The 18,740-nt window shown below is 37.8% G+C and overlaps 1 protein-coding gene across 3 annotated transcripts in view; it reads right to left on the reverse strand.

Moving 5' to 3' along the window:
- The window catches only part of LRBA (LPS responsive beige-like anchor protein), a gene marked incomplete at its 3' end in the record, with an annotated part of 428,602 nt that overhangs the window by 139,025 nt on the left and 270,837 nt on the right, over positions 1–18,740 (reverse strand). The window lies entirely within an intron of this gene.

Consider the following 18,740-nt stretch of genomic DNA (forward strand, 5'->3'; position numbering starts at 1 on the left):
AGGTTGGCTGTATAAGAGGTTAAGTATCATTTTGTCAGCTAAGGTTAAACACAAACCTGCAAATGAACTCAGCATAATCTCTCTATGGAGTAAGTGGTTGTCAGAGTAACTTGTTACAATTCCTGTCATCCCATCTGACAGACACAGATGCTTAGTCTGCCTTCACAATTCAAACTAATCCCATTTTCAGTCCTCCGCCACTTTGTTTCTTTGTTGCTTCACTTTTTCCTTTTCATTTCAAAGCTTAATTATGTAAGCGTTAAGGGACAGCGAGACTGGACACTTCTCTGCCTCAGATTAACAAACCATAAGCGATGGAAAATCTGAGATTTGTCAATTTTAGCAAACACAAAAACACTTAACAGAAATCCATCACAAAAAAGGAGATGCAGATATAATCCTAGTTAACATCACTCTTACTGCAATTTCATGTGGGCAATATATTGTGTATAAAAAAGAAAAAGTGAAATTCAGGCCTTTAACATATGAAAGATTGTTAATGAACCAAATAATTTGTTTATAGATTTTTAACAAAGGAGGATTTTGCCTCACATGTAGCACGTACTCACGAATAGCCTGCATTTTTGTAGCACGGAGAGCAGAAGCACCATTATAAAAGCACAACACAATACAGTATAAAATACTGTACTACCTTCGCGAACTAAAAGCAAACAAGACTGGCAAACCAAAAGCAGATAGCTCAGAAGATCAGAACGCACAAAGCAAACCATCTCCCACACCTTCTTCCTTTTTACTTAATCCCTCATCTTCCCCTCAGTACAAGTGCCAGAGACAACTTCCCTCCCAACACGCACGCACAGAAAAAGATGGAAAAAATGAATTCTAGAAACGCAATGAAAGGACCAGGGATTGTCAATGGTTGCTAATAATTTCTGGAACTGGGGAACTAACAGACTTGGGCCACGCTGACACTTTCCACGCCACATCCACAACCCGTCCACAGTAATTGGCAGGTTTGTATAATTCTGCGGCGCTATCCCGAACCACCGCGGTTGGCTTTTGCCACATGCACAGAAATATCCCTTAAAGAGCACAACATCAAAAGAGGTAACGAAGGAGACAAAGTTGCAGGGCTTACGTATAAAAATCTCTTAGTACTTCTGCTGGTATTCATCGAGCTTGTAATTTCAAGGATTATTTTTTGAGACAGACAGGAATGTGATGACCTCCGCTTTTCTGTAGTAACAATTAAAACACAACAGCCGCCTTGTCACCATCAGTCTGTGCACTGCGAATTCAAGCGCTCAGTACACGGAGACTGTGAGTAAAATCAGCACGTTGAATAACTAAGTGTTACTCTCACCCTGTGAAGCCAGCGCTTTCTGTGACAGTGGACACCCTGCACGCGGCCAAAAGCTCGCTGCGCGCCACTTCTGCAAAATTGGAAGGAAAAGCACAGGCTTGAACGTAGCAGAGGTGGTTTATGTTGCGCCGCCATGATACCGTTCCTGAATTCGGTATAACGGGACTTACAGCAGAAACTGGAACCGGTCGCTGCTATAACGACCCTTTAAACCACTCATTAACAGCAGTTACCAGGAGTGAGAGGCAGCTGCGGCCTAGCCCAGCAAGGCCTTCATTTCCAGTTGGAATAGCGTCTGCCTGGTCTGCAGCTTCACTTCAAAGTCTCTGGAGTTCAATTAAAACTGGATTAGGTGGAAGCAGACCTTCTTTGGGACACGCTGTTCTCTGAAACTCCAGGCTCACTGACAGCACCCTAGACAGAGGTCTAGCCCGCCAATGAACCAGTTGCTATGGAAACTGCATCACCCCCCCCGCCATGCTCATCGCACCACCTATAGTAGCTGAAAGGTCCAGGAGACAAACGCGTTTCCTTCATGTACATTACGAAGTATTCCATGTGACAATCCAGTTCAACATTTTTTTCCCTGTCAAATACCTGATTTTATTAATAGAGCCTCCTAGCTGCAGAAACCGACTCATACTTCAAATTAGATTCAGCATTTTTATTCTGGCAAGGGCTTTTTTTTTTTTTTTTTTAAGCAGTGTTACCACTTCTGATATTTTCAGAATTACGACTTTCAAAAACTATTTTTGCAATTGCCTCAGACTCCTACTTCAGAATTTAGGAACGACTATCTTCTTCATACTACTGTACAATGTGTGGAGCTCGGAAAGGACTCATTTATTTCCGTCTTTTGTCACCACCCGTTTTGGAACAACTTGTGGAGCAAAGACTAAGGAGGGTGTGCAATCTAATTTAATTTGCACAAATAGTACCACCTTCCCCACACAAAAAAGTATTTATAGAATTTCAGTTGATTCAACACATCAGATTGGAGTTTAACCTACAGCACATTTCATTTATTTCAAAAGCTACTGCACCTTATGGGGGAAAGACAATTTATACAGTTACCATTTCATTTAAAAATACTTAATAAACAAATGAGCCAACTGTAAAGTTCTACAGGTCCAAAAATCTCCTTAGACAAACTGTTCTGTGATTTGACTTTGGCAAGAGCAGATGAACAGACGGCATGACAACACTACTAAAAATACAAAATTACTTTCACCTTTGCATGAAGTCCCTTCTTTACTTCAAATACCAGAAATGAAGGAGTAAATCTGTAATCAGTCCTCATACTCATGCTGCAGGCCCTGACACGGCTGGAAGAAACTCCCCAAGAAACTAGTAAGTAAGGAATAGCCAGCTTCCATTTCCACTTCGAGGAGATTCCAAAATCAGAGTCGCATGAAAACTCCGGTAGCCTCATCCTGATCACGAATTAAGATCATACATAAAGAAGTCCTCTCTTCATGGTTCATAGTTGTGTATCAGCTCAGTTCCCGACATTAAAATGCTCACTCAGAATCCATTCTGTCATTCTACAGTTTTGAAAACAAATGCTCCACCCTACCTTTTCTTCAAAACCCTCCTTGAACGTTGATGATAAACAATGTCTCTCATAAAAGATTACATCCAAAAGTTAAAAGATAGCATCACTACAGCTGCCTCCTGAATTAGAAAAGTAATATTTACTTAAGACGAAACACACATTTTGCTTTACCTTTTACGCAAACCAATCAGCTATGGTATATTTTATTTTATTTTAGAGAAAAGTACTATTGATCTTGAAAATGTGGATAGCCTAGAGGTAATTAAGTCTGCAAATGGGTTATAGAACTGAAACAGTAATTGAATAATTATATTACTTTAATGTGCCAGCCAATTTAACTGCCACAAGTAAAATAAAAACTAAATAGCTTATTTAAAAAGCTGATGCGCATTTTGTCTTTCAAAAAAAAGTTATGATGCAACAGACACACACACACAAAAAAACCCAAATTAAAAAAAAAATTAATTTGCATTTCAATTTGATTGCAGTTGAGAGATAAAATCCATAAATACACCTTTCTAGCAGCATTCTGTGTCATTTAGGGTCATTTTTGTTCAGGAAGGCAAAATTACAGGACTTAGAGGTTACAAAACCTGACTCCCAGTTCATGAGAAACCTGGATCTCCACCACAATCTCAGCCCTGCAATCGGGGATCCTCAGATCCTACCGTCCAGGTACTATTTCGTTCCTGACTGCAGGATTCGCAGTGAAAGGGTCTTACCCTGCTCTTTGTTTAAATACGTCCAAGTACAACCAAAATAGTACGGAAATAGATCAGATTATTAATAATTTTAAATATCCAAATGCCCTTAAATAAGTCACAGTGCTTATTAGTTTATTTTAGATTTCTCAAGAGAACAACAAATAAGATGTTCATTTTAAATCTCAGATATTTATACAATCAGCCACCGAAATCCACAGGCGAACAGTAGTAGCCTCCCACCCAGTCCCTCCTGTGAGCACGCACAGTCTGCTATACAATCCTGTTCAGCATTTTCATGGGTGACAAACTCAATTAAACATATTCATTACTTTAATGTTCCACTAGACAGTTTTACCCAGCATAAAAAATTTAAATAAATAAATAAATACTCTGTGACCTTTGTATCGATCAGAGCAAAATGGCTTATGCCTGGGTGTGGGTGGTGAAGGGACTGGGGAGGGGGGTGGTAAAGGACTCTTATGTTTTCACTTCCAATTACTGGAGGAGATGATAAAACCACAGCAAATGATGTATCAGCTCATTTTATCTTATCGCTTTGGGGCTAGGTGACAATGAAGTTCATATTTCACTGGTTCCCATTGAAGATTGTGAAAATTACTTGCCCTTATGACCTGAAATTTCACTGGAAGACAGAAATTTCTCTTCTGCAAAGTAATGCAATTTTTCAGATGTCAACCTTTAGCCCAGCTTTAAAAATTAATTTCATTTATATTAACCAATGATATTGATATTTTCACAGAATGCTCTTTGATACATGAACCACCGACTAGCAAATTTATGTGCTCTAGAAGGATAAAATTATTTTATCTGAAGCTACTGGGGACAGACAGATTTACCACAAACTGAAATTCCTATTTCACAGTATGCTATTTATACTAGCCTCATGTACCTTAAGGCCTCTGGACCTGTAAATAGTTTAATCTTTAGTTAGGACTTAGTTTTGTTTCTAGTTCTATTCAGTTTTGAACTAATTTCTATGTCCACAATATACAAATAAAAACACCATTTGTTTGGAAAAGAATAAAGTCTAACTGTCAGAGATCACAGATAAGTACGAATGTGATGGCATGAAAAATACTTCCCAGATGATTAAAATTGAGGCACGGACAACTATATTTTCTCTCTTTATCCTGACACTAAAGCCATGTTTCAAAATGAAAAAAGCATGCAATGCGGATTTTCTGAAAGTGTCTTCTACTAACTAACTACAGACAACCTCCCTGATTATCAAGATCTAACTTGGAAAAAAATTTATCAGGGGAACCTGTATTCAGAACTCTTCTGATTTGACTATGAGGTTCTAAACACCTCACATGGACTAATAAATCTGTGAACAATGTTAGCAAAGTTAGTACCAACTATCTTACTCTTTTCTACTGCATCCAGTATTTCACAAACAATTTTTTTTCCTTTTGATTAACCCAGCTGACTCTCAGAGAGCAGGAGTTCATTACCTGTGGCAGACAATATTTAATCAACCCAAAAGAACATGAAGATCTGATTGCTAAAGATATATATGTAAGTTAGATTATGTAGACTAGAAAGTGGAAGTTCAAAAAGAAAAAAATCAATATAGGATTGGGTGGCTGTCCAAGCTCTGCAAGGTTAAAGATGTAAGGTTACACCTTTCTTTAGAAAATAAGACTGCAGGCTTATTTATGATATAAAGGGGCCAGAATTGCAAGAATTCACAGATTCTCATAGGAGTTGACTGATATCTTGATTTAGTGAGCCTGTTAACATTCTGATTTAAGAGTTAGCAGCATCTGCTCATCAAGAGGTAGATACAAAAGGCTCATCCAGCTGTTAACATCATCTGGGACAGTTTGCCGTCAGGAATTAACTGTAACAAATTACAAGTGATTCAGCTTGCACCTTCTGAGGGCTGGAACACCTCTCCTATGAGGACAGGCTGAGAGAGCTGGGGTTGTTCAGCCTGGAGAAGAGAAGGCTCTGGGAAGACCTTACTGCAGCCCTCCGGTACTTAAAGGGGGTTTATGAGAAAGATGGGGACAGACTTTTTAGCAGGGCCTGTTGCAACAGGACAAGGGGTAAGAGTTTTAAACTAAAAGAGGATAGATTTTTACTAGATATAAGGAAGAAATTTTTCACAACGAGGGTGGTGAAACCCTGGCACAGGTTGCCCAGAGTGGTGGTAGATGCCCCATCCCTGGAAACATTCCGGGTCAGGTTGGACGGGGCTCTGAGCTACCTGATCTAGCCAAAGGTGTCCCTGCTCACTGCAGGGGGGTTGGACTAGATGGTCTTAAAAGGGTCCTTCCAACCCCAAGATTCTATGACTCTATGATTCTGAAACAGTGTTTTTTTCAACTTTTGTGTTCATCCTCAGGTTCTATCACTAACTCAAGAACAGGCTAGGTAAACAGCGATCAATGAGTTTTTCACTGACGTATGTGAAACAAATTGATAGTCTGTGTGTTTCCAATAAACACGCATGCAGATTATAATTATCAATCCCTGAGATGCAAAATGCTACAAAGTAAGAATTAGCAATAATTTACCACCGAGACTACCAAGGGCAGCCTTTCTAAAGCAAACTCCCATAACATATCTCAGACACACAAAACAAGCAGTGTGGCTACCAACCCAGCCCACAAACCATGCACTGTAGAGAAGTCAATGCAACACCTGCAAGCAGCAAAAAGATGTGTAAGAAAATGGAAATTAATGATGGGGTGGGGGGAGGTGTATGTGATATTTTAGACAGGCAGCTCTTTAGCCAATCATCCTCTTGTCATTTGCTTCAGTAATTTTCATTTTATTCATAATAAACTTGCAATGCAATTTTACAAAAGGGTTGCAAAAAAACCCACCACACACAACACCACTTTTAGATCTTATGAAGATCATCAGGAAAAAAGTACGCACATTAACCTGGAAGTTCATTACTCCAAATTGTATTTACTTATGGCAGTGTTTATAATCCATACACATAAATGAGAATGGCAACAATTTTTACTCTACTAATCAGGGTTACCTGTTTATGTTATTTGCCACAGCATTGATGTTAATACCTACACAGACTTCATATACCTAGTAAATGAAAAGATACAGACAACAAATCATAACTAAGACACCTTTTAATCATACAGAAATAACTCTGAATAGTCATACGCATAAATTGTATAAAGGAACCTCCGAGATGTGAATCTCTCTTTGTTTATGCCTTATGTGAGTGGGTCTGTATGGATCGAGATTTGCTTATAATCTTTGCTTAAATTATCTGAGATTAAAGATACTCTTATGGAAGTGCATTGGTACACACACATGTACAGTCACACATGTATGTGTGTTAATATGTGCACATATTAAAATACAAGTGAGAGACTGCATAAAAGCATAACATGTAGTTATGCACAGTGGGCAAAGAGAGTATATTCTCATTTTTTCCTTCATTAGATCATAAGTTTTAAAATTTGGAGAGTGCTTTTAATCCATTCTAATTAATAAGTACAGTTCTGGCTAGTCTTGATGTCCACACAGATTGACAGATTCCGTAACCCCTCTGTGAACTGCATTAAATGATACAACTTCTTGATTTCATGTGTCAATGAATTCCATCAGTTAAACGTACACAGTGTAAATACTAAAAAAGCTGGTTTTGTTTATTTCATTTTGTATACATTGAAAAAACGACATTACCTGCAAAAGCTCAAAAAGAGAGCTTAGGCATCACTGAGCAAAATTCAGTGAAACAACTTCTCACTGCGTAGAAGCCACCAAAGAAGCTGATCACATTACGTCACAGAATCATAGAATACTTTGGGTTGGAAGGGACCTTTAAAGGCCATCTAGTCCAACCCCCCTGCAGTGAGCAGGGACATCTTCAGTCATGGCATTTGGATCAAAAATGCTGAAGTAAAGTATTATTAATATTAAGCCTTTGTAGTAATGAATGAGGCAGTGGTACATTCCATGCTAGCTACGCTACATGAGACCGAATTTTGGAAAATTAGGTAGGGAAACTCCATTTGCCATCATTTTACCTCTGCTACTGAGGAGCAGGTGTCTAGACCCCTCCAAAAAATTCCACACAACTCTCTTATTTTGGTGCTAACAACATAACTTTGTAGCAGCACAAACATTGCTTCCTCGTTACTTAGCTCACTTTCACGTTTATTAATACAGAAAACTAAAAGACTAAAACTAAAAGAGAAGGAACCTTTAGATGTTCCAAATTTTGCCTTTGTGAAAACTGATCATTTAATTTGTCTTCCTGTCTCCTTGTGAGTTAACAAAAAAGGAAATACAAATTCAGATTCTGATCATCTGAAATTGATCATTATGGAAATGTTTTATTATTGGAAATGAGGTTATAAAACAAAAACTCTTTTAAAACATTAATTAACCTCAAAGTTTTTTTAGTATACTGCCTAGCACTGGCTATTACCATTAAGCAAAAACAGATGTCTGTTTCTGAGGTGGTAAGTATGACCATGATCCAAATCTTGCCAAGAAACTTAAAACATAATCAATATAGAAAGCTTCCTAATAGAAGTAAGACAACATAGGATTCATTCAGCTGCAGTTTACAAGGAAGATACCACGGTGTGTGTCTCTGAAATAAGTGAGTTAAAAATACTCTTGAAGAATACCAGTGAGGATGGGTTTTAACCATTCTGTGTCTGAACTCTCAAGTACAGGATACCTTTGAAGGGTCTCAAGATCAGTTTTCTTCTTGGAAAGATTTTACATAACGAAGGGTACCAATTCTTTTTGTTCCTTGTATAAGACAAATGAAGCGAAATTAGAGAAAGAAAGTGGTAGGGATGCAGCCCCACCATCTACGATTAATCACTCATGCTGAGATCAGTTTGAGTTTTCAGTCAGTCTGTTTTTCAGAAAATCAAAACTGATTTCTGGGAATTACTGTCTTCTTATTCTCTCCTACAACACCAGACCCAAGTCTCTTTGGATGGGACCCTCTTTTCATAATTCTGAGGGAAAAAAAAAATATTATTTTTGCTTGCATATCTGAAGCATCTTCTAATATTTGACAAACTTGTAACAATTAAAATTACAGCACTTATGAGAGGACTTTGTTCAACACTTTCCAATTTTGAACAGATTATGCTGTTGTGCTTTTCTCATCTTATTTCTACTAGTGGCTCAAATCTATGCCATAGTGTTGTAACACTATTGCAATAAAAAACCTCTCTAAACTATTTAAGGGATTTCAAAACAAGCCCTAAAGGCTTTCTCTTGTTTAAAAGATGGAATTACCTGAGAAAGTCATAGAAGGAATCAACCAGAGATTCTTTTTTTATGACAAGGAGATATTACCAAGTTGTGGGGGGTTTTTTTTTAAGTTTAAAGTTCTGGTTGTCCCTCTTTTATAAAATTCCTAGTGCAGAAAAGCCTTGGAGATAATCTTTATCAGACTACTTTGGTTGATCTCTAAGAAGTGCAGAGTCTAAAAACTAGGACAATTGCCAGACTAATGACTCACAGCAGTTCATATCAACAGCAGTATAACTGGATATGGTGAAAGGTAATATACAGGAGCATGTATCTCAAAAGAAGAGCACACAAAACAATGTAGAAGCTATCTTTGTTTTGCTGTCTCTTAAAGGTATTTAGCCACTGAGGTTTTTTAAGAAAAATAAGGTTCATGTTTGCTGTAACTGTCTCTTCAAATTCCTATTTTCAACAGCAAAACAGAATAGGTATGTTAGATTTCCCACTGCTGTGCCCTGCACTTGCCTATTTCACCACTTCTCCCACGGATTGCTTCTCTGTGTATCCAGCAAAGGTCTATCCAGCCAGAACACGTGCAAGTGGAAGCAGCAACTACAATCAAGAAAGAAGGATATTAATGCACCTGCTCAGTTGCTCAGCATCTGCCATTTTCATCTGATCTTCGGAAGATGGGTGAGGAGAAGAAAGCAAATGGGCAACAAAAAAGTAAGTTTCAATGCCAAAAAGAAGAATTTTTTTTTTAATTGATGACCTGTAAGCTGACATTCCTATCCCTCCATCAGAAAGAAAACAAAAACAAACAACACCTCCACACATCTGGCAGGAAGCTAGAGTACCAGTCGTCATGAAAGACTGCATCTGATCAGCTCATTAATGGGAACCAAGCCCATCCATGGAAGAACAGATGTTCCTCTTGAAGGCAAAGAGAAAAGTCAGACTCGCGAGCTGCCAACCCAGCAGTTTACATTAAAAGATTCTGTGCTATGTTTTATGAGAGATACGGCACAGAAGGTGCCGCTCGCAAAGGGATGAGAATGTAAAAATGGCTTAATGCCACCTTTGTGCTGCACAGACTCTAGAGTGCTGCAGGAAACAAATCCCCTTTGAGAAAACTGGAGCAGCTGCAGGGGTCGCTGGGTAATTCCATACATTTGCCTTACGTGGGATGCCTGTGGCTGCCCCGCAGCCCAGGACTGTATAGTACTTACTGCTATAGCAATTTTCCCTCCTGCTCTCAGAAGCTGGGGCAGAAGACAGCACAGTGCTGCTAACAAACCCTCCACTGCTCAAGCACTTCTCCGCTCACTGCTAGTTCATTTACTGTAAAGCAATGCAGAATACAGGTATGACAACAACGTAGAGAAATTGTTCTTAGTTATCAAAGGGTATGTCCCCTACATGCACTTCTTTTAATCAAGACCCACATGAGTATACCTCATATGCTGTATTCTTACATTTATTTTATATTGCTATAAAAGTAGACTAAGTTCTCAGGTAAAGGAACTGGCTGTGATCAGTCAGTGACAGATGTTTTGCTACAACCTGTGACTGCAAGGGAGAATCTCTTTTTTTAAGAGCACTCATAGAAATAATTTGACCAATTAAAACTTATCAGCTGTTTGTAAAAAACAAAAATCAATGTGAAGAGGAGGTTTTATCCAATAACTGCTGGTTTTCATCTTGGTAGATGGTAAAACAAAGTAACTTAAATCCAGCTTTAAAACATTCCTACAAGTACAGACCATTTCCAAGGTTAAGCAAGCCATGGACATAATGTGAGGTCTACAACCACATCTAGGATTCTAGGGTAACAGAACAAGAACACAACTATAATTTCAGTTTAAAAATGCAATAGAAAATTAAACTGCATTTCTAGTCCAAATGATTGATAAGAAAGGCTTGGAAATGTGATTCGTGTGTAACAGATACACAGACGGCAGTCTGGGGATAGCTGAACAATTGATCCAACAACATGATTTGCCTTCCCATTCCCCCTGGGGTATTAAATCTAAAACTTGCTACTCCTGAGGGCCCAGTAAAAAATAGCCTATCAAAGAATTCTGCAGATAACAGGAGGAGAGAGGGCAGTAAGTCTATGTGAAAATATCTGCTCTTGTGAAGAACTGTAATCTGGGCTGTGTTATGTATTTATCTTACAAATCCACAATGCTGTTTTGCACAACTGGAAGTCTTCCTAAGAGCCAGAAAAAGTCAAGTCTAATGTGGGAGTATTTACAAAGCACCGGGTTCCAGCCAATATGTAACTGTGTTTCATAAATGCTGAAGTCAAAAGGGAAAAAAAGTATTTTAAACGGCTTTTTTAGACAAACCTAACCTCATAGCAATATCCTATCCATCCTGCCTAAAGTGCTGCCAAGAACCAACAGTTCCTTGAGAAAATACAATTTATCCTGCTCGTGCATATTTCATTTACAAAAGTAACTTAAGGCAGCACTTTCATAGGCAACTCTTATCAAGTAAATTAACCATATTTGAAGGAATGATGTGGGAGCCCTTCTTAAATCTTTTAAGTGGGAAAAAAAACCTAACTGGGAAGCAGCTCCCTTCCCAGTTAGCTCCACGTTTTGAAAAAGGTATATGACTTTTAAAAAAGCAGGAAATTGAAGGCATAAGAAAAATTGATTTTGCAAAGATATTTTTGGTTCTTAACTCCATGTTCTTTTGTAAAAAAAAAAAAAAGGTGTAGTTTAAGATAGAAGACCCACCTTAATGTTAGTGAGGGTTTTCTCTATGAGTAACTGCAGCTGGAGTACTTGCAAGTAATTTTAACAATTTGGTATCTGGCATCAGTGAAAATCAAAAATATCTGTAATCAATTCTTTCCATAGCACGTTAGCAATATAGATATTCAAGTAGTTTAATAATTTTAAGATACGTGTCAGAGGAAAGAAGTACTGCATTTGAGATCTGAAATACAAAAATATCACACCCTACAAGGAGGAACCCATTTACAGCTAGAAACTTGTGTAGATCTTTCTCTACAATTTCTCTACAATAATTCAATTTTCTCCTCAAGGAGTTGGAAGTTGAAACTTTGTGGAGTTTAATGGCTGAGCAGTTACTACAGGGCAGGGAAAACATTCCTTACTTTTCCTTGAGTACATGAAAACTAGCTACTCAAATGACTAGGGTGCAAAACTTGAGAAAGTAGCACAAAGACTAGAAGTAACTCATCCAGACACATCTAAGAGTGTTCCACCGGTGAAGAACTGATAAATTGATCAACAAAACACTGTTCCTGCTTGCCAAAGTTGTATTTGTTTGTCCCCATTTAATAATTACACAGTTTTTTAAGTGTGGATCTTAAATTAAAAAATAGACTTATCAACTTTGTTATATTAATCGCTGAAGCTTCAAATACACAGTAGCATAAAGAACCTACCAAAAAATAACTAAAATTGGCAAGTATCTGCTTCTCAGCATTTCAGCCAAACAAAATGTCGGTGTTGATAAAAATCCACTTTTTAAAACATGTATCCTCGCAAATCTTAAGTACTGTCATCTCATCTCCCTGTTGGAGTTTGATTGATTATGCCTTTTCCTTATGTTCATTAATCTCATCACCTTATCTTTTACACCACTTCATTTTAGCAGAAAGGCAATAATAAAACCCTCATCCATTATCCTTTTACACATCTAGTCAAGCGGAAATGGTTAATAACATGCTACAAATTGAACTTCAATCACCTCATTTTCTCCTTTGTCGAATGCACATTAAAGTATATTCCAAAAGTGCAATTTGTTTTACAGGGGAATTTGTGTTATATTGCTACAGACAACTAAAATTAAGTGTTTCTCAGTTTGGTTATTAAATATATCCAACTGTCCTTTTATCTCTGATACTAAAACATTAACTCATTTTATTAGGGTGTAATAATACAAGAGCCTTATCTCAGAACACAGGGACATCTAGTCTGCCTAATAGTAAGTGTTATACAATGGGTCATTTATCTTTTTTTTTTTAAATATGCTTCTGATAGTTTATGAATTGGTACATTATTGCAGATGAAATGGCTCTCCATTTAAGAAAAGTTAATTTGTTTACATGCAGGCTTATCTTCAAATGCAAGGCCCCATTAGACAACCGGTCTATAACTGTCAGAGCAAGTGAAGAGGGGAAAAGAGGTGGATGTAGAAAAATTTAGAGCCCAGTAATTTAACTCTGACCACCAATTTCCTGTTTGAATATTAACTGTGTTCCACATGCACTTTGCAAATATTCTATGATCCTAAAATGATTCTACAGAAACATTAATTGAAATAAGAGTCCCAGAACTTGTTTTTGTGAACTCTCCTCATCATTCCAAATACAGGCATATCTTAGTAAACTAAAATAAATTACATTTCTTAAAAAAAAAAGGCCATCTAGTAAAAAAAAAGGTACCAAATGAGACATGTTTGGAATTGTTTTTTCCAAAAAAATCAAAGGGTGGGCAAAACTCTAGCTCTATTTAATTCAGTGACAGTAATCCCTTTTACAGAAGGGAAGCAAGATTTTTTCTGCTGTTTTTGCATCCCCCTGGAAAAATTTTCACTTGCACTTTGGTCATTATCTCAATGAAACAAGACTAGCTTGACTAGCTCCTCAATAAAATTGCTTATAAACAAATATAGCCACAAATACCATGCAACTATTATGGTAAAAAGGTATTTTCCCATGCTTTGTCTCATCTCAGTTGCACAGAAACTTAGTGCTAATGAGGAGTGGCTGAGGGAACTGGGGTTGTTCAGTCTGGAGAAGAGGAGGCTGAGGGGAGACCTTCTCGCTCTCTACAACTACCTGAAAGGGGGATGTGGTGAGGTGGGTGTTGGGTCTCTTCTTCCAAGTAACTAGCGGTAGGAAGAGAGGAAATGGCCTTAAGATGCACCAGGGGAAGTTTAGATTGGATATTAGCAAAAATTTCTTGACGAAGAGAGTGGTCAAGCATTGGAACAGGCTGCCCAGGGAGGTGGTGGAGTCCCCATCACGGGAAGTGTTCAAAAAACATGTAGACGTGGCACTTCAGGACATGGTTTAGGGGGCATGGTGGTGTTGGGTTGATGGTTGGACTTGATGACCTTAAAGGTCTTTTCCAACCTTAATGATTCTGTGATTCTAAGAAGCCTGAGAACACCAAAGTTCCTACCTTTGAATTACGGAGGCAGTCATTTTTATTACCATAAAAACTTGTAATAGTTAGTGTTACAGTGTATATATATACAGACTAATGATTTTAAAAAATTAAGTAATGACTGTCTTTTACATTAAAGCAAAGCAAAATGTAAAGCATTTTTGCAGGTGGCTGCCCAGCTCACTGTCTAGGACTCACCAGGACACTCACATTGCACCTCATCTCATCCATCCCCAGTCGCTTTCTACTGCTACCCCAAACCTTCTGTTCTAACAGTATTATGTTTGAGGTCATGTGGGTAAGCTGGATTTCGGTAAGTGATTCAAATAGAAAGTAACCTAGGGTGGGGAGAAGGAAAAAAATGAAAGGGTGAAGGAGATGATAAGAATGGTTTTAGTCTGACTCACCTCCCCACTCAGAACACTTTTCCAGGAACAACTGGGGAAAGGAGGGGAACAAGGTGATATGATGGCACCTGAGGACTGCTTAAGCCAGTACTATCACTGAAAGGAATGCTTTTAAAACTTTGGTTCAGTAAAATCTTGACTTCAGTCACACCAGCCTGCACATAGGATTAGTTTGGTTTTCATTCATGCACCTCTCCAGTTTCTTCCATTTGTCTAAGTGTTAAAAAGAAGCCACTCAATATCTGAAGCTCTGCTGTGCATCTCCTCTAGCAACTGTGTTAAAGCACTCCTTTAATGCCATGCCTCTAAAAAGCTTCAACAGTGCTGACATAGCTGCTGGTTTCATGTTGAAAATTTCTTCTTCGGTCTTTGAAAATGTCTTGTTTCTTGTTTTCTTGTAGTTTGGCCAATATGTAGCTATCTGTTGCTTCCGGTTCTACACTTGGAGAGTAAGATTTCTGACCTGGGTTTGTAAACTATGGTTATCCGACACTGCCACAGTCCATGACTAGGCTTGTATTGCACCCTGGCAATACAAAAAGCATTCTGCTTCTTCAAAGCGTAGGACATCTTCACACTCCTTTGTCTGTGTTTGTGACACATTCAGCCCTGGAATAAGCAAATTCAATTCTTACAGAAATAAATAATTTGACCACTCAAGAATTCAGGCTTCTTTGTCTTCATAAAGTTTGAAGTACTCAACTATTTTTTGAGCTTTCCAAAGCTACATTTAATCTTGACTCAAAAATAGATAAAGGAGTTAATATGCTTGCCATCCACTCATTGCAGTCACTGAATTAGACAAAAATATTGATTATTTGCTAAAACAGGCATCCTTAAACTTTCTTTTCTAGTTTCACATATGAAGACCACAATTGTAGTTGGCATCCAAAACTCAAATTGCAGCATGACTTGCATGCACTCAGCACTTCCAGGTAGCACCTTAAAATATCAGAAGCATATCAACATAACAAATTTTAAGAATACAAATTTCTAGACTATGTGCATACACTGAATTTGATCTAAATCATCAGCTGATTTCTTTTTTCATTTTGATCATTTTTCTGAAAGCAAGTATCCTCTCTTAATAATATCTCCCTCTTCTGAATGCATAACTGAAGAGGTTTTCTACTTGTTTCTCTTTCGTTATTTAATTTACGTTAAAACAGATGTTCAAGACAGCCTTTTAGGTTCTTTACGAGACAGTCTAGCACCCAAGTGAAATAAATAGGGAATCAGAGCAAGCTATAAACCTAAGAAGCTTCTAAATTGCTGTCTGTAGTTTACTGACAGAGGTGCAAGTTTACACAATGTAAGTTCAACCCTTCAGCTGATGCCACACCTTTGCAAAATGTAAATCACTGATGCTGTAGTACTTGAATGCGGCAATTTATTGCAGAAATAAATGAACAACTGAATACTAAGCAAGTCAACATGAGTCTTGATTCTAGTCTCTAACCACCATTCCCGTACCACATAACATGTCATCATCCATAAGTAAATGAGTTAATCAATTTAATGAGGATTCAGACAAATCGGCTGCCTAATGAGCACTCAAACTGATGTGGCAAGGGTTATGCTCCAGTGCTGACAAAATCAGTTTGATGAAACTGTGACAAAAGCAGCAAAGCACTATTCCTCCAGCACGTTTTCCTGCATCTTATTAACATGAAATTATAATCACTATTTGCAAACTGTATAGGGAAACTATTTATTGTGTAAATCATGTAAACATATGCTTTATCTACTCTTCTTTCCAGCAAACCTGTGTATATTGTTGGAATTCAGTTTAGTAATTATTCAGTTCTTTTCGAAAATGGCAATCAGATAGAGTTGTTTAAAGTAATTTAGATTGAGTATGCCAAGAGAATTTCCAGAGACATTACCTTGTAAGATTTTGCATTTTATGAACATGCCATTTGGCAATAAATAAACCAACCAAAATAAATCAAAATATTCCGCAGCTTTGCAAACAGTTCAGGAAATTAACATTAGAATCTCTTTAAAAGCAAATAGAAAAAATGCAACTCCAGTTTTTAGATAAATGGTAATGCGCTTATGCTGATTTCCCAACTCCATAATGCTAAGATGCAAAAATCACAGGCCATGGAAAAAAACGAACCTAACTAGTATCTTAACTACTTTATGAAAATCCTTTAATCAGCACTCGGGTCAGAATTTTCTAGCAGTACTAACTAATTATGTCTAGGTTCAAAATACAGGGCCAAGGAGGGTCCATAAGACTTGAACATAACACCTGAAAATAATATAAAATGGAAATCTGTCAAGTAAAAAAAGAGACATAATTAAAAAACAGTAAAACTTAACTCTTACTTTCCAAGTATTATCCATCTAGAAAACTTTCTGTAGGGAAGGAAAAACACCTCTGCACAGGGTTGTTTAAATGCAAGAGATACAAAGGTGTATCGGAAAAGTTTTTACATGTAACAGCCATAACCAAAAGCAGTTTCTAAATAGCATTGGTGTACCTGCAGCCATACAGGTTATATAACCCTGCACTAGGGTTACAGGAATAAACTTCTGGATGTTATCATAAAGCCAGCAACAATTTAATATTTATGCACTAATAACCTTCCTTTCTCCAGGGGAAGTGTCAGACCTGTAATACCTGATTGCTATCCTATGAGCACTACGAGGAGAGGGAAAAAACAGTAGAAGTCACAACTTTTGCCCAGGGACATGGGATGAGGCAGCTTTAAAATTTCAGCACAAAGTTAGAAGAAACAACTGACTATTACATAAGGACACACAACTTCAGATATCGATGAAATTGCATTCTCTGGAGTAGGAATGTATGTAGGAATCTATGTTCGCAAACCAAGCCAGAGACAATGAAAAAAAACCACACACAGAAGGATGTCAAACTGCCAAAAGAGTAATTAGGAACACTTCCAAACCGAGAAATACATTATGTGTATTTCTAACAAAACCCACGTAAATATTACACTAAAACAACAGTAGAAATCAGTGGCAGTTGACAGTACTAACTGGTATAACCTCACACTATTTTAACACTGACACTTTCTCCCCAAAGAACCACATTCTTGATAACACCGTGATTTAAGTCTGAAAGGGTTGAACTTTCAACTTCCATGATTCTTATCACAACACACCCCATACACGTTTCCAACCCATTTAAAGGATCTTGACTAAAATCCTAATTCGCCTGTTATCATTTCACTGCGGTCACAGTCTATGGTTATGGCTCCACAGCAGCTGGCTGCCAGTAGAATCGTCTTGCCTGCTCCGAACTGTATGGTCTCACTGCCTCCTTCCTCCTGCAACTAACTTTCCTACGGCCCCAGAAGTAGTTGGCTCAGGGCACCAGACTTTTAAAAATCCAGGGAAGAAAAGGAGTCCTGTCAGGTCAGTTCCCCAACTTGATTCATCAGGCAAATGCTGCTGGTGGAACAGGATGAGGGGAAAGGACTAAGCAGCCACGAACTGGGTCCAGCAATTCTTTCTGTGCCAGAACCCGTCTAAAGTGGTGGTGGAACCCCCCTCTCAGTTTCAGGGACCATTACATACTTTCCTGTCTCCGGAAATATCTTGTCATTGCAACTGTACAGGTGTTTTCCACCATGGCTTCTGTCTGCTAGCTATATGGACACGTCACAGAAGAAACAACTCGGCTGGTTAGTTTTGCCTGAAGATAACTTCATAATCATTTCCAAGAAACATCCGACCATAAAGATTATGTATCTTTGGGATATAAAAATACCCCCAATTAGACAGATTATAATGTCAGAGAATTTGTACTCCAACATAGCTCTGTTCTTTAGTGACAATTAGAAAACAAGTGGCAAATCCAGGTGCCTCTCGATCATCTATTTTTTACAAGATGTTTGTAACAACCAAAGTAGGTAACTTCTCTAATGCTATAAGCAGAAAGCATCCATGATTTCATTGTCAGGCCACCTTTAGATGCAAAACTAAAAGTTTACGTTAATTCCAGTACTGTAGCTGAGAATTAGGGCAAATAAATTGAGTATAAATTGTATACAAAGAAAGAGATTGGGAAATTAATATTGAATAGAGTACCAAGTATCACTTATTTTTTTGACAGAATCTAGAGGGAAAGAGAATAGATACATCAGCCTTGCTTTCATAATAAAAAAAAAAGAAAAAAGTTCACCTTAATCTAATAGAACTTGCAAAATTGTCATATTGTAGTTGCATATTCAGTAATTTTTTATGCAAATGCCACCATTTCACACAATTACAAATACAATGAACACTCCGAAAAAAAAACCCAAACAAACAAACACTAACTCGTATTCTTTAATTGTTAGACTCATACTTAGCCCTGTAACACTTAAAACATGTAACTGCCCCACTGCACTTAAATTTTTTGGG

This window comes from Phaethon aethereus (assembly GCF_964289735.1).
Source record: "Phaethon aethereus genome assembly, chromosome: 4".
Classification (NCBI taxonomy): Eukaryota; Metazoa; Chordata; class Aves; order Phaethontiformes; family Phaethontidae; genus Phaethon; species Phaethon aethereus.